The sequence below is a fragment of the Nicotiana tomentosiformis genome, chromosome 8 (assembly GCF_000390325.3).
Source record: "Nicotiana tomentosiformis chromosome 8, ASM39032v3, whole genome shotgun sequence".
Classification (NCBI taxonomy): Eukaryota; Viridiplantae; Streptophyta; class Magnoliopsida; order Solanales; family Solanaceae; genus Nicotiana; species Nicotiana tomentosiformis.
Genome location: NC_090819.1, coordinates 109,629,935 through 109,644,317, shown reverse-complemented (window position 1 = coordinate 109,644,317; position 14,383 = coordinate 109,629,935).

Sequence of the window (14,383 nt, the reverse complement as noted above, 5' to 3'; positions counted from 1 at the left end):
AATTGAGCATAGAGAAAATCTACAATAATTATGATATTAAATAAAAGTTAATGAATAATTCACTTTTACTGTTACTTTTAATCGCACTATATTATAAGTAGGAAGCCCCAAAGTAAAAATTTGAATTACCAAAATACCCCTAAAATTGAATGACCATTATACCCTTCAGATAAACATTATTTCTATAACACTTTTGTACAAAAATGTAAATGAATATTTTAATAAATTTATTAATCTACTAAACATCTTTTCACATACAATGCATATGAACATGAAAATACAATAAATATAGAATTACGTGGGAACATTAGTTCTTGCAATCTTAAATGATATATTAACTACTCTATTTATTTATTGTGATTATTATTGATGGGAAGTCATATAGTTTTCATATTTCAGTTTTGTTTCTTTCATCTTCTAGGGTAATAGTAGTGTAATATTTTTGCATAAATTATTTATTTCACTCTATAAAAATGCACATCAAATTGTTTAATAAGCATATTCGTTTCTCTTGGTTCTGACAAAATTTTCCTTTTCCTCAGAAAATCCATTGATTTTGCCGGACTTCATTCTGCAACATATTTCAGGTTTAATTTTTGAATTCTTCTCTTTAGTTATTGTGTCTGATTCATGTTCCATTTTGGTATATTTTGTAGTGGTCCAAAAGCTGGAATTTAGATTGCTGCAATCTTTAGCATCCTTATTTGATTTTGTTATTATATTTTTGTTGTAAAATGATCGGTTGCCTTTTGTATTATACTACTACTTTGAGCGGTGGTGATTTGTAATAGTAACTAATAAGCGGGACACTTTGCAAATAGAAGAAGATTAGTGTAAAAAAAATTGAATTGTTGACTGTATAAAAAAATTATATAATTAACGTGATATATTAATGGTAAATGTTTATAGTAATATCTGTTTTTTTTAGGTTGCTTACAATTTTATAAATAGAACAGCACAAAGATTGTGCAGTTAGAAGTGAGAACATACATACTCCAAACTCCAAGAAAAAATAAAAGATAAGAATCCCCCTAAAACAAAAACTTACAGGGATTCTATGATAACAAAAACTTACATGGATTCTATGATGTCTAAGTATGGAGTCACTATTATTTACGGGGCATTCTTTACACCAAAAAATAAAATAAAATACTAAGCAGTTCATTTCTATTCTCTGGATGGAGTTCATTTCTCCCTTAAAAGGTTGAGAGATCCAATATACATAATAATTGCTAATATTGCACAAACATGATTGCAGATTTCAAAACTTATTAGCTTTCTAGTTAATTTATACTAATTAACATGGGGTTGCACGTTCGAAAACTAGTATCTATATAAGTCTGAATAGTCTATTCAATATACAGATTGAGCTAACTCCCTTATTTTTGCGGAATCATTATATTTTATACACACAAATAACATGAGTTAGAACTATTGAAGAAGAAAAGTTATAATAGGAATAGAAACCGAATCTCTTTTTTTACATCTTTTGTTCTTGTATAAATTATGCTTTTGTTTTCTCAATTTTTTTTTGTTTCAGTGACAACATAATCCAATACTCCTATTAGTCAGGCTTTTATCTGCTAGGACGAACACGAGCATAATTTTTTTATTTTTGAAATAATAAGGAGTTGTAGGCTCTAAAAGTAATAGTAATGAAGGAAAACTTAGTACTATGAAAGGAGATATTTTCTTCTTTTTCATTCTTTAAATTGGTATTAATGAAGTAATTCAGTACATATCAGATGATGATGCTTAATACATGATTTTGATTTATGGGTAATATCCCGACATAATCTTGCTTAGAATAGCATAGAAATTCAAAAGTCTAAAAGACAGACTAAATTTCATGAAGTCCTGAAACAAAATAATAAAGGGAAAGAAAAGTTTGTACATAGAAGAAAAAAACTGTAATTTACCAATAAAATGTATATGTTGCCAAATAGGAAAGCAAAAGCCAAAAGATCATTGTATTTTTATGGGAGAGAGAAATTATGCCAATGGATACGACTTTGGCATAAAGAAGGCACTGTAAAAGAAATAAAGTGACAATATATTGTGCATTTTTATACGAAATATATCAAGCATATAAAAAGGTTTTGAACGGATGACAGTGGAAGCTCAAAGGAGCAAACTGACAAAAACGTGAAAGATGGGAAGGATAATTGAATACTATCATTTATTAGGATCTCAGTTAAATGATCAATTTTATTTTTCTATTCACGCACGCGTTCACATTGTAGTATATATATATAATGGAAAATAATTTTACTTTAGGTATAGGGTAATTGGGTCATTCAAGATTTGAAGGATATTTTAGTAAAATAATATTATCTAAAAGTCTTCACACTTATAATATAATATGGTATGATTGGTCACGTCCAAAACACACCTCGAAAGAGATATGAAACGGTCGCTTGCAATAATAGAAACCCAACTAAGAGTCGGGGTCGAATCCACATGGAGCTAAGATGAGGGTTATTGATATATATTTCACTGTGAGTGATTGAATTATCTAGATTGCACTTCCACACAAAGATTTATTTTCTATTTCTAATTTTACTCGATTGATTGCAAAATAAAGAAAGAAGACTAGAGAAAATTATTTTTAAGGTTTTTCCAAATGGATCTAAAGAGATTAGGTAAGGGCCTGCACGGGATACGAATGGGAAGCATGAATATGAAGGCGTTCGACGGATCTCAGAGAGCCACTATCGGGGAAATCAACCTTGATCTACGGATGGGTCCGACTTGGTTTGATGTTGAGTTCCAAGTGTTAGATATATCTGCTACTTAAAGCCTATTGTTGGGACGACCGTGGATACATGCAGCTGGGGCAGTGGCTTCTACTCTACACCAACCTGTGAAGTTCGAATGGAATCATCAGGAAGTGATCATTCATGGGGACGGAAGCAACCCTATCTACACCAATCAGACCGTTCCAGTCATCAAAAACAGGAAGAAGTTGGGTGGAGAAATATATCACCACATTGAGCGGGTGAACGCAATTGAAAAGGATCGATGGTGGAGCAAGAAGATAGAAAACATATTGTTGTGGACGGGATATGAACCAGGCAAGGGTCTTGGCAAAAAGCTTCAGTGGATCACTAAACATGTACAACCACAGTATCATGGCACGACGTTTCGACTCGGATATGAATACACCGTGCAAGAGAACCAGGATTGGATACCGCCATGGCGCGCCCCTTATTATCTACTGGAACAACCCGTACCACTGCTGCACCAGACATTCCGTCAAGCTGACATGATGTGGGGAACCGAAGAAGATGAGATTTTTCCCGGTATGAGGAAATTATTTCTGGTTGAGGAAGACATGGACTGCAGCACAATTGTCGAGGAGGAGGAGGAGGAAGACCTTACCATTCAAACAATGGAAGAGGGAGTTGTTCTCAAGAATTGGACCACGGCACTATCCCGGGCTCGCCGAGTTCCTGGCAAAAATATTACATATCTTGATGAACCTACGACTGTGACATGTAATGAGACGACGCAACATAAGGACATCGATTCAAAAGATCTAGAGGATGATGTAATACCTGAGAAAATTATCAAAGAAGTAGAAAATTTTGAAAACAAACCGAAGTCTAATTTGGAAGAAACTGAGGCCGTTAACTTAGGGGATTCTGAAACAGTCAAGAAAACGCACATAAGCATCTATCTATCACCGACAGAAAAGGAAGAGTATATCAAGTTTCTAAAAGAGTATGAGGACATCTTCGCATGGTCCTACGACGATATGACTGGTTTAAGCACATCTATAGTAGCTCACAAGCTACCCACTAATCCCATGTGTCCACCGGTAAAGCAGAAGCTCAGAAAGTTCAATCTAGATATGAGTTTGAAGATAAAAGAGGAGGTCACCAAGCAAATCAAAGCCAAGGTTCACCGAGTGGTCGAATACCCGACCTGGTTAGCCAACATTGTGCCGGTTCCAAAGAAAAATGGGAAAGTTAGAGTATGTGTCAATTACCGAGATCTAAACAGAGCAAGTTCTAAGGATAATTTTCCGCTACCTAACATACACATACTGATTGGCAATTGTGCCAAACATGAAATCCAATCCTTTGTGGACTGCTTCGTAGGATACCATCAGATTTGGATGGATGAAGAGGACGCCGAAAAAACTACCTTTATCACACCTTCGTAGGGAATATATTATTATAAAATGATGACGTTTGGTTTGAAGAATGCTGGGGCCACCTATATGAGGACCATGACGACTATCTTCTATGATATGATACACAAGGAAATAGAGGTGTGCGTAGATGATGATATCATCAAATCCAAAAGAAGTTCAGATCACATAGCAGACCTGAAGAAATTGTTTGATCGGATTCAAAAATACAACTTGAAGTTAAACCTTGCAAAATATGCCTTCAGAGTCCCTGCGGGAAAATTGTTAGGTTTCATCGTCAGCCGCCGAGATATTAAACTAGACCCGTCAAAAATCAAAGCTATCCAGGACTTGCCACTGCCAAAGAATAAGAAAGATGTGATGAGTTTTCAAGGGCGCCTCAATTATATTAGCCATTTTATAACACAATCAACGGTGATATGTGAGCTAATCTTCAAAATGTTGAAGAAAAATGCTGCAACAAGCTGGACTGAAGAATGCCAAAAGGCCTTCGACGAGATCAAAGAGTATTTGTCTAAACCAACCGTGCTGGTCCTACCGAAACTAGGAAGACCTCTGCTGCTTTATTTGTCTGTGTTGGATGGGGCCTTTGGTTGCGTTCTAGGGCAACATGATAAAACTGGGAGAAAGGAGCAGGCGATATATTATTTGTGCAAGAAGTTCACGCCTTACGAAGTTAGGTACTCTTTGTTGGAATGCACCTGTTGTGCTTTGACATGGATAGCCCTGAAGTTGAGACACTATTTCTGTGCGTACACTACATATCTCATATCAAGGATGGATCCACTAAAATACATCTTTTAGAAGCACATGCCTACGGGTAAGTTAGTAAAGTAGCAGATATTGCTGAGTGAGTTCAACATCATCTATATAACTCTAAAGGTAGTCAAAGGGCAAGCATTGGCTGATCATTTGGTCGAAAATCCCATAGGCGGAGAATACGAACCATTGAAGACGTATTTTTCTGACGAAGATGTATCCTTTATAGGATAGGATATTACCGAGGCATACGACGGTTGGAGGATGTTTTTTGACGGAACATCAAACTTAAAGGGAGTAGGCATCAGAGCCGTCTTAGTATCAGAAACCAGTTAACATTACCCGGTATCCGCAAAACATAGATTCCCGTGCACCAACAATATGGAAGAATACAAGGCATGCATCTTAGGACACATGTTAGCTGTCGACATGAACATTCAGGAGTTGTTGGTAATGAGAGATTCAAATCTATTGGTACACCAGGTTCTAGGAGAATGTGCTACTAAGAATACCAAAATATTTCCATAATTGCATTGTGTACAAGAGCTGATCAAGAGGTTCACGAAGATAGAATTCAAGCATATCCCAAGGATTCAGAATGAATTTCCAGATGCACTAGCCACATTGTCTTCCATGATACAACATTCAGACAAGAACTTCATCGATCCTATCTCAATAGGAATTCATGAGCAACCGACTTATTGTGCTCATGTTGAAGAAGCGTTTGACGGAAATCTGTGGTTCCATGATATCAAGGAACACTTGGAAAATGGAGAATATCCAGAGAATACTACACACACCCAGAAGCGCATGCTCCGAAGATTGGCCAATTATTTCTTCTAAAGAATAGGAATTATGCATAGAAGAACTCCCGACTTGGGATTACTGTGATATGTCGATGCCAAAGAGGCATCTAGATTGCTCGAAGAAATACATGCCGAAACTTGCGTACCCCACATGAACGGCTTCGTTTTGGCCAAAACGATAGTAAGAGTAGGATATTTTTGGATGACTATGGAAACAAATTGCATCAAATATGTTCAAAAGTGTCACTAATGCCAGATACATATTGATATGATACGAGTACCGCCAACGAACTCAATGTAACGAGTTCACCCTAGCCTTTCTCTACTTGGGGCATAGATGTCATCGGACCAATCAAACCCGTTGCTTCAAACGGACATAGATACATTTTGGTGGCGATATACTACTTCACAAAATGGGTGGAAGTCGCGTCCTATAAGGCTGTGACTAAGAAGGTCATAGCGGATTTCGTCCGGAATCGCATCGTCTATCGATTTGGAGTACCTGAATCAATCATCACTGATAATGCCGCTAATCTCAACAGTGATCTGATGAAAGCCATGTGTGAAACATTCAAGATCAAGCATCGAAATTCCACAACATACCGTCCACAAATGAATGGAGTCGTAGAAGCCGCCAATAAGAACATCAAGAAAATATTGAGGAAAATGGTGGATAACTACAAACAATGGAACGAAAAGCTACCATTTGCTTTACTCGGGTATCGAACCACAGTTCGTACATCAACTAAGGCAACTCCCTATTTACTGGTTTACGGTACTAAAGCCGTTATTCCTGCCGAATTGGAGATCCCTTAATTAAGAATCATACAAGAAGCCGAGCTCAGCGACGCAAAATAGGTACGGAACCGCTATGAACAACTAGCTCTCATTGATGGAAAAATAATGAACACAGTGTGTCACGGTCAACTCTACCAAAATAGAATGGCAAGAGCTTTCAACAAAAAGGTTAGGTCAAGGAAATTCACACCGGGGAAGTTGGTACTGAAACGAATCTTCCCACTTCAGGATGAAGCAAAGGAAAAATTCTCACCCAACTAGCAAGACCCTTACATGGTCCACCGAGTATTAACAGGAGGAGCACTTATACTTGTAGAAATGGATGGAGAGATTTGGCCAAAACCCATCAATTTGGACGCAGTCAAGAGATACTATGTTTAAGATTATGTTTGCACTTTCTATTTGATATAACTGAACTACGTTTGACCTGATTCTCATTTAATAGGGGATACGTAGCCAGTCCTGTGGGTTCGGTCACATCATAATAAAATCTCCATTTCCCCTATGGTCAGAAACTGGGGCAAGAACCTGAGTTTACCCGATCTCATCATGTTTAGAATCGCCAAGGAATGTATCGCCAGAGGTATGCATTTAAACTGGGGCAGAATTTTGAGGAGGAGGAGGTTGTAATGTCTCAAAAGCGTGTCACAGTCACCAATTCGATAAAATTAGTTGCTCTCATGCATTATCACATATTTCAAACAACTACATTTTTATATAAACGATTTATCATAAATGCATGTTTTTTCAAAAATTTCATTCTTTCTATAGTAGTCGGACGTTACCTTGGGTGACTCAAACATGACCTCAAAACAGGAGCAAAGTCAAGTCATGCAATCGAGAGCTCGGACCAACCTTTCCCACTCCAAACTCATAATTTTCCTTTGGATACATGCACAATGGATATAACAGGAATGTCCTCAAAATATATACACACAACAAGATCACTATCTTCACACCGACAAAAGTCGCCAAACGCAAACGCGTCAAGCTAAGAAATACTTTGCCCTCTTGCATTTAATCATTCCTTTTCTTGCATAGGGCTAAGCACTGCCCTCATCATCGCATAAGGCTAAACGTTGCCTTTCCTTGCATGAGACTAAACAATGTCTCTACCCCTTGCATGAGACTAAACACCGTCTCTATGATTTGCATGAGACTAAGTATTGTCTCCATTATTGCATAAGGCTAAACACTGTCTTTCCTCGTATGAGACTAAGCACTGTTTCCATTCCTTGCGTAAGGTCAATCACTGCCTCACTATTGCATAAGGCTACGCTTTGCCTTTCCTTGCATGAGTCTAAGCACTGTCTCCATTCCTTGCATGAGGCTAAGCACTACCTCCACGATGCATAAGGCTAAGCACTGCCTTTTCTTGCATGAGACTAAGCACTGTCTCCATTCCTTGCATGAGGCTAAGCACTGCCTTTCCTTACATGGGACTAAGCACTGTCTCCATTCCTTGGATGAGGCTAAACATCGTCTCCATTATTGCATAAGGCTAAGCACTGCCTTTCTTTGCATGAGACTAAGCGTTGTCTCTATTCCTCGCATGAGGCGAAGCACTGCCTCCATATTACATAAGGCTAAGGCTAAGCACTACCTTTTCTTGCATGAAACTAAGAACCACCTCAATTCTCCACATGAGGATAAACACCGACTCCACACTGCGTAAGGTCAATCACTGCCTCACCATTTCATAAGGCTAGATGACGCCTTTCTTTGCATCAGGCTAAGCATTGCCCTCATCGCGTACAAGACCGAGCGTCGTCTCGTCTCGTTCTTGCATATGACTGAGCATCACCTATTTTCTTTATCAAGCGATCGTTATTACCACATACTTGCATTTCATGGTCTGAAATATCTCCACATTGTCCGAAGGCGTCATAGTCCAAAGGCACTATTCTCATAGCCTGAAGACATCATGTCATGGCCTAAGGATCTCTCAAAATTGTACATCATTATTCAAAGGCGTCATAGTCCGGAGGCACCATCCTTATGGACCAAGGACACCATTTGATAGCCTGTGAATCCCTTACCATACGCTTCATGGCCCATGACGTCATGGTCTAATGAAGGACATCATCTTCATCGTCCAAAGACAACTCTCATGGTCCGAAGAAAATTTACATCATGTTTAAATTTTTGCAATAACCCATATATATTCATGTGCATCGTGTTTTAAATTTTGCAGATAAATCAAGAGGTAACCGTTCTACAAACAGGAGCAATTCTCGCTCCATTTTCCGTTCACAACGTTCACATCCTTATATCACCTCAAACGTAACCGATAATCAGCAATTGATTACCCTTTGTTATATGATCGTTCAAATATCTTCCTTACACATCTGTAACATTCAATTTGCATTCATAGCCTCACCTCCGTTACTCACGATACTATCGCACTCAAAAGATCTTTTTTTGAAACACACGACCAATCTTATAACAATTCCATCGGTTTTTTTCATCGTTGGATCCATAAATACACACGGCCTAATTCCTGAAACACTAGGGATATGTAGGCAACTCCTCACTCACTTCAGACAAAATTGGTCATCATTTTCTTTATCCGACAACTCTTTCATCATTCCCAGATAAAGAGGGGCAGTTGTTGATATCCAATTATGCCCTCATATTTTTATATTCTTTTAAAATATCATTCCTGCATCATCACCAATATTTTCTATAATTTTTCATAATTTTTAAAGCTTTAAAATTAATTTTCTTGCATTTAAATTACTTGAATATGTATTAATTACCCACTAAATTATTTTTGTGATGATTTAACCATCCAAATATATTATTTGCATCCACATATATGTTTCATAATATTTTTACTTCATTTTATATAATTATATTGGTATTTTAAAGCTATTTACATAATTTTACAATAATAGCCTATATGCTATGCATAATTACAATTATTATATTATTCATGCTAAAATAGCATTTTATATTTTTATAATATTAAGTTATTATTTTTAATCATTTTATTGCATAAGTAATATTTTTATTATTTATTAATTATTTTTATTTTAAATAATTTCGTGTATTTTATTTATAGCCCAAATTTGGAGCCAATTCCGGACCAATTCAATGGCCCAAACATCCACACCTGAGCCCAATAACCCCCAAAGCCCAATCCAAACGACCCCTGTAATTGACCCTGTCGCGACCCGTTTAAACAACCCGCCCCATTCCCTTTTTGATCCTGGCCCTTAATCTCAAATGATTAACGGCCCATAATAAATCCCCACCTTTCCTTATTTCCCCTCACCCCATACCCTAATCCGATTCCCACACTTCAGCTGCCCCTAAATCCTCTCTACTTTCTTCTTCTCTGAAAAAACCCTAGCCGCTGTAACTCCAAATCCTCTTCAAATTCGGCTTAAAATGAAATCAATTCATGATTCCCTTACCTTATGCGTTCTGTCATCTTGTTACTTATACGATTTTGGCTTCACCTAGTACTCGCTTATTTTTGGCAAGTACCAGGCCTAGAGTTATGAACAATCGTCCTCAATCTTCGAGACTTAGAAGATATTTCGTCTATGTACACTCCCTACCAGATTATATGAATCCGATTTTTCAAGATCCTCGGCCAATCTTTGATTTCCGTCGAACTAGGGTTTGAAATTTCAATTTTTTTCTTTACTGGTTCTATTATTGATTGTATGTGATTTTCTTTCATTATTTGTGTTCGATTAATTGTTTTCCATGTTTGCTTGTTCGATTCCTACCACTATATAACTCATCCCTAATTTTCCCTTTGGACAAACCTAAATCGCTAAAAAAAAGTACTATTGTTCTCATATTCTTTCTTATCTTATACTACTCTGAGGCTCAATCTTTTGGCCGACTGAAAGCCAAGGCCACCGAAATTCAATTCTCGAACCTTTCTCAGTATGAGCACTTCACAGGGTTCATTCGAAACCCTTGGGGACTCTGACGAACTGAGATTCCTGGGTTCTATTGTTCGTTTTGCTATTGACACTGAAGTGTTGCTGAAATTACTCCTCTTGTTTACCTGTTCATCTGTAATTGGTAATGTACTTATGACTCTTGCAATTTCATTTTTTTCGTTTGAATTCCTGCTCTGCATATCTATATCTCTGAGATTTTTATGAACCAATATGCTATTGTCTACTTTGAAACTATTTTTGAGGCTCTATACCTTCTAGTAATCAAACTTGCCTATTTGTTGCTTTGGTTCTGTTTTGCTTAAGTCTGTTTTCTCTAATGTATATGCTCGAATGTTTGTCATTGTTGTTTAGTTCGAGCTTAGTATCTTGCCTTGTTCTGTACTCTTAGGATGAGTTGAGTCATGCCCAGGACCTGTTCTGATTCTTGTTGAAGCATTTATGTGCAACTTAATGTTTTCCTAGAGTTATCACTTGATCACGTTGATTAGCCAAACATGCTTTCTTTTAACTTAATGTGTGCTCCATGATTTGTTCAATCCATTGCTCTTTAATATTGCCTAAGACCTTTAGAATGATATGCAATATCTAGCCCCTTCTCCTATATGTGATCAAGACCTAGTGTCTGCATGTCCTGTTAATCTGGAGTTGATATATTCTGTCATTGTTTCTAAACTTTGGTATCACGACTGATGCTCAACATGCTAAGTTTTCCATGTTCAACTAGGTGATTGTTTGCCAACTATTGTAAACTATGCCCACTAGCATGTTGTCATGCTATTTGTGACCACATTCTCATTAGGCTCTCGCATTAAAAAACTTCATGTGAAAACTACCATCCACTTGTTCCTGTCTCTGACTTTGATATATTCTCAGGTTAATTGTCTAAAGTCCTTTAGGTCACTTCTGGGTCACACTTTACTTTGAAACTTTCTTTGAAATAGTTCATTATCCTATAGTGGTCAATCATGTCGCTCTTAAACTTTCTCTCTGGAATCACAAGCATCAACTTGCCTCATATGTACCTCGTGTGCCTTCAATCTAGCCGGCTCATGTTTATGTGTCTTGTCTAAAAATGTTGTTAGCTATAGCTTTAAGAATTAAGTGTTTAAGGTGTCTAGTTAAATTCTGTAAGTAGTTTGTCACCTATATGGCTGAGTTTAGTATCCATTTGAGTAAGTAAGTCATTCGTTTGGGCCTGATATGTTGAACCTGCTGTGGTACTAGAAATATGGAAGGCACTATTCGTATTTGGAGTTTGGGCCTGCAATCCATATGAAGTTCTAAACCTGTTTGAAGGCCCAGGTGTATTACTGGGTTATTCTGTATTTGTATTTGGGCCTGTAATAATTCAATATAGTCTGTAATAATTTGTAATAACAAACGATGGGGAAATTAGTAAAAAGGGGTTATGGTCTCCTAATTCTTGCATAAACGGGTAGAGAGCATGCTTATAGGATCTGCTTGCTTTGTTTGCTATTTTGTTCGACATGTTTTATTTCTGTACACACATAGAAACCATGCCTATAGGAAATCACACACTTCACTTAACTTGCCGAATACATGTACATTATTCAAAAGCATGATTGTTTGACTAAATATTTTACTTGCTCTCGTGTCTACTTCTATCTGATTATTAGATAGCATGCCTATAGGGTTGTAATAATACATACTTTTGTTAATGTTCATCTAGATACCATGATTATAGGGTCTTAACTAATTAATTAATCGGCTGCTTCTGTTGTTTTATTATACTGCCACCTAGATAGCATGCCTATAGGATAAATGTGACTAAATCAAGTTCAAATACCAACCATTAGAAATCTTGCATATAGGATACTGTCATTCGCCTAGAAAGCATATCTATAGAATCAAACACTGGTAATTCCAAGTTTTTCTAATAGCTTTCACTGCCTGTACGAGATTTGAAATCAGAATCGTATAGAAATCATGCCTATAGGACAGCATCACTCGCCCAAGACGCATATTTATAAAATCAGTGCTAATAATCCTGAGTCTGCAGACAGTTTACTGCCTCCTCGCCTAAGCCATTTAGAATAATAATGTTGCATATACGATGCCGGAATTCATAATCACCTAGAAATCATGCCTATAGGACTCTAAGTCTTAATTCTGAAATTATCTATGGCCTATTCTGCTAGCGTGCATTTGTTGTTTATGTGTGGAGGCTAACTTGGGCCCTTAATTGTCTTTGCGTAAAGTCTTATCTATTTTCAATGTCGCCTAACTTTCTCATTTTGAGCAACCTAAGTTGAGTCTAGAACCACCTCATAGCAGGTCCAAAGCCTCCTGGACCATAGACATGGGACGGGTAGTGCACGCATAGGATACAGTTTAGAATTGAATAAGAACGCCTTTAAGTAACAACTTCAACATAGTAATTGGGTAGCAGGAGATAATAGTTTGTGCCCGCTAAATAATATGAGCAGCCCCTACCTTAAGGGAGTTGCGAAGTATTATTTATGTTGCACGGGGTGATCATTTAGGCTAAAAAACTTAGGACCCCCCCTTTTTTTATATACTTACTATTTACACTTAGTCATTTAATATAGACCAATGCAGTTGTACCCTTGTAATCTTTAAGATTTGTACAAATTATTTATTCTTATGTGCTATAATAGATCCTTCAACTTCTATACCTTTCTTTACTTATCACTTAACTTAATCATCTTATCAACATAAAATTCGATCGAGACTCACAGTTCTGGATCTCGAAGAGTGCCTAACACCTTCTCTTTGAGGTAATTTGAGCCCTTACTTGATCTTTGGTGACACAGACTAGTTAAAAAAGAGTTACTCATAAATAGGTGCCCTAAAGCATCTTAAAGTCGTTAGGTGGCGACTCTTCTCTTCTAATACCTCCTTTAAAAGAGTTGTCACACGTCTAAACCCGCTTTCACGAGAAAATGGGGCGCGACACATAGAACTGAGCAAATAATGCAACACGGAGAAGAACAATTAATAGTATGCTAAGGAAAACAACAATCAAAGACAAGTGCACAAAGAAAGGGGAAATGACAACAAGAGCATTCCCGAGGTACCGCCTCATAGTCTCAAATCATAAAATGAATCACAACGGCATGCCAGAAACCTCGTGCAAACAATATCAACCGTACGGTAGAGACCTTGTGCAACAATATCGACCGCACGTCAGAAACCTCGTGCCACAATAACAACCGCATGGCAGAAACCTCGTGCAACAATAACAACCGCACGATAAAAATCTCGTGCCACAATAAAAACTGCACGGCAGAAACCTCATGCCAAAATAACAACCGCACGACAAAAATCTCGTGCCATAATAACAACCGCACAGCAAAAATCTCGTGCCACAATAACAATCGCACGATAAAAATCTCGTGCCATAATAACAACCGCACGGCAGAAACTTCGTATTAGATGTATCGATGAATATTAATCGATGATTCATCAAAACGTCTCGACCTATATATCGATTTATCTTTTCATGCATTATTAGTGATGAACGAATGAAAAAAGAAGTTATTAGCATCAATTACAATATAGTGTATGTGTGTGTGTGAGAAATTACTCACATACTTAATTATAACTTAGAAAATTTACTTAGATAGATGCTATTATAATTTATTAAAATTAAATAGTTAATATAATTATTTATAAAGATTATGCTTATAGTTTATAATTATTTATAATAATTGCATAGTTAAATAAAATAAATGCTTGTAGTTTATAATATATTTTTTATAGTTTATAATATTTTAAGAAAAAAACACAACTTTTTTTTTTTTAAAAAAAAAAACTGACCAAAGTTGGTCGGTTTTTGGTCAAACGGTCAACACTTAATGTACCGACCAAAATTATCGATCAACTTTGGTTGGTAATTCTGAAATCAGAATTGAAAAACGGGGGAACCCCCATTTCTCTCTTATTTTTCCCTCTCCTTC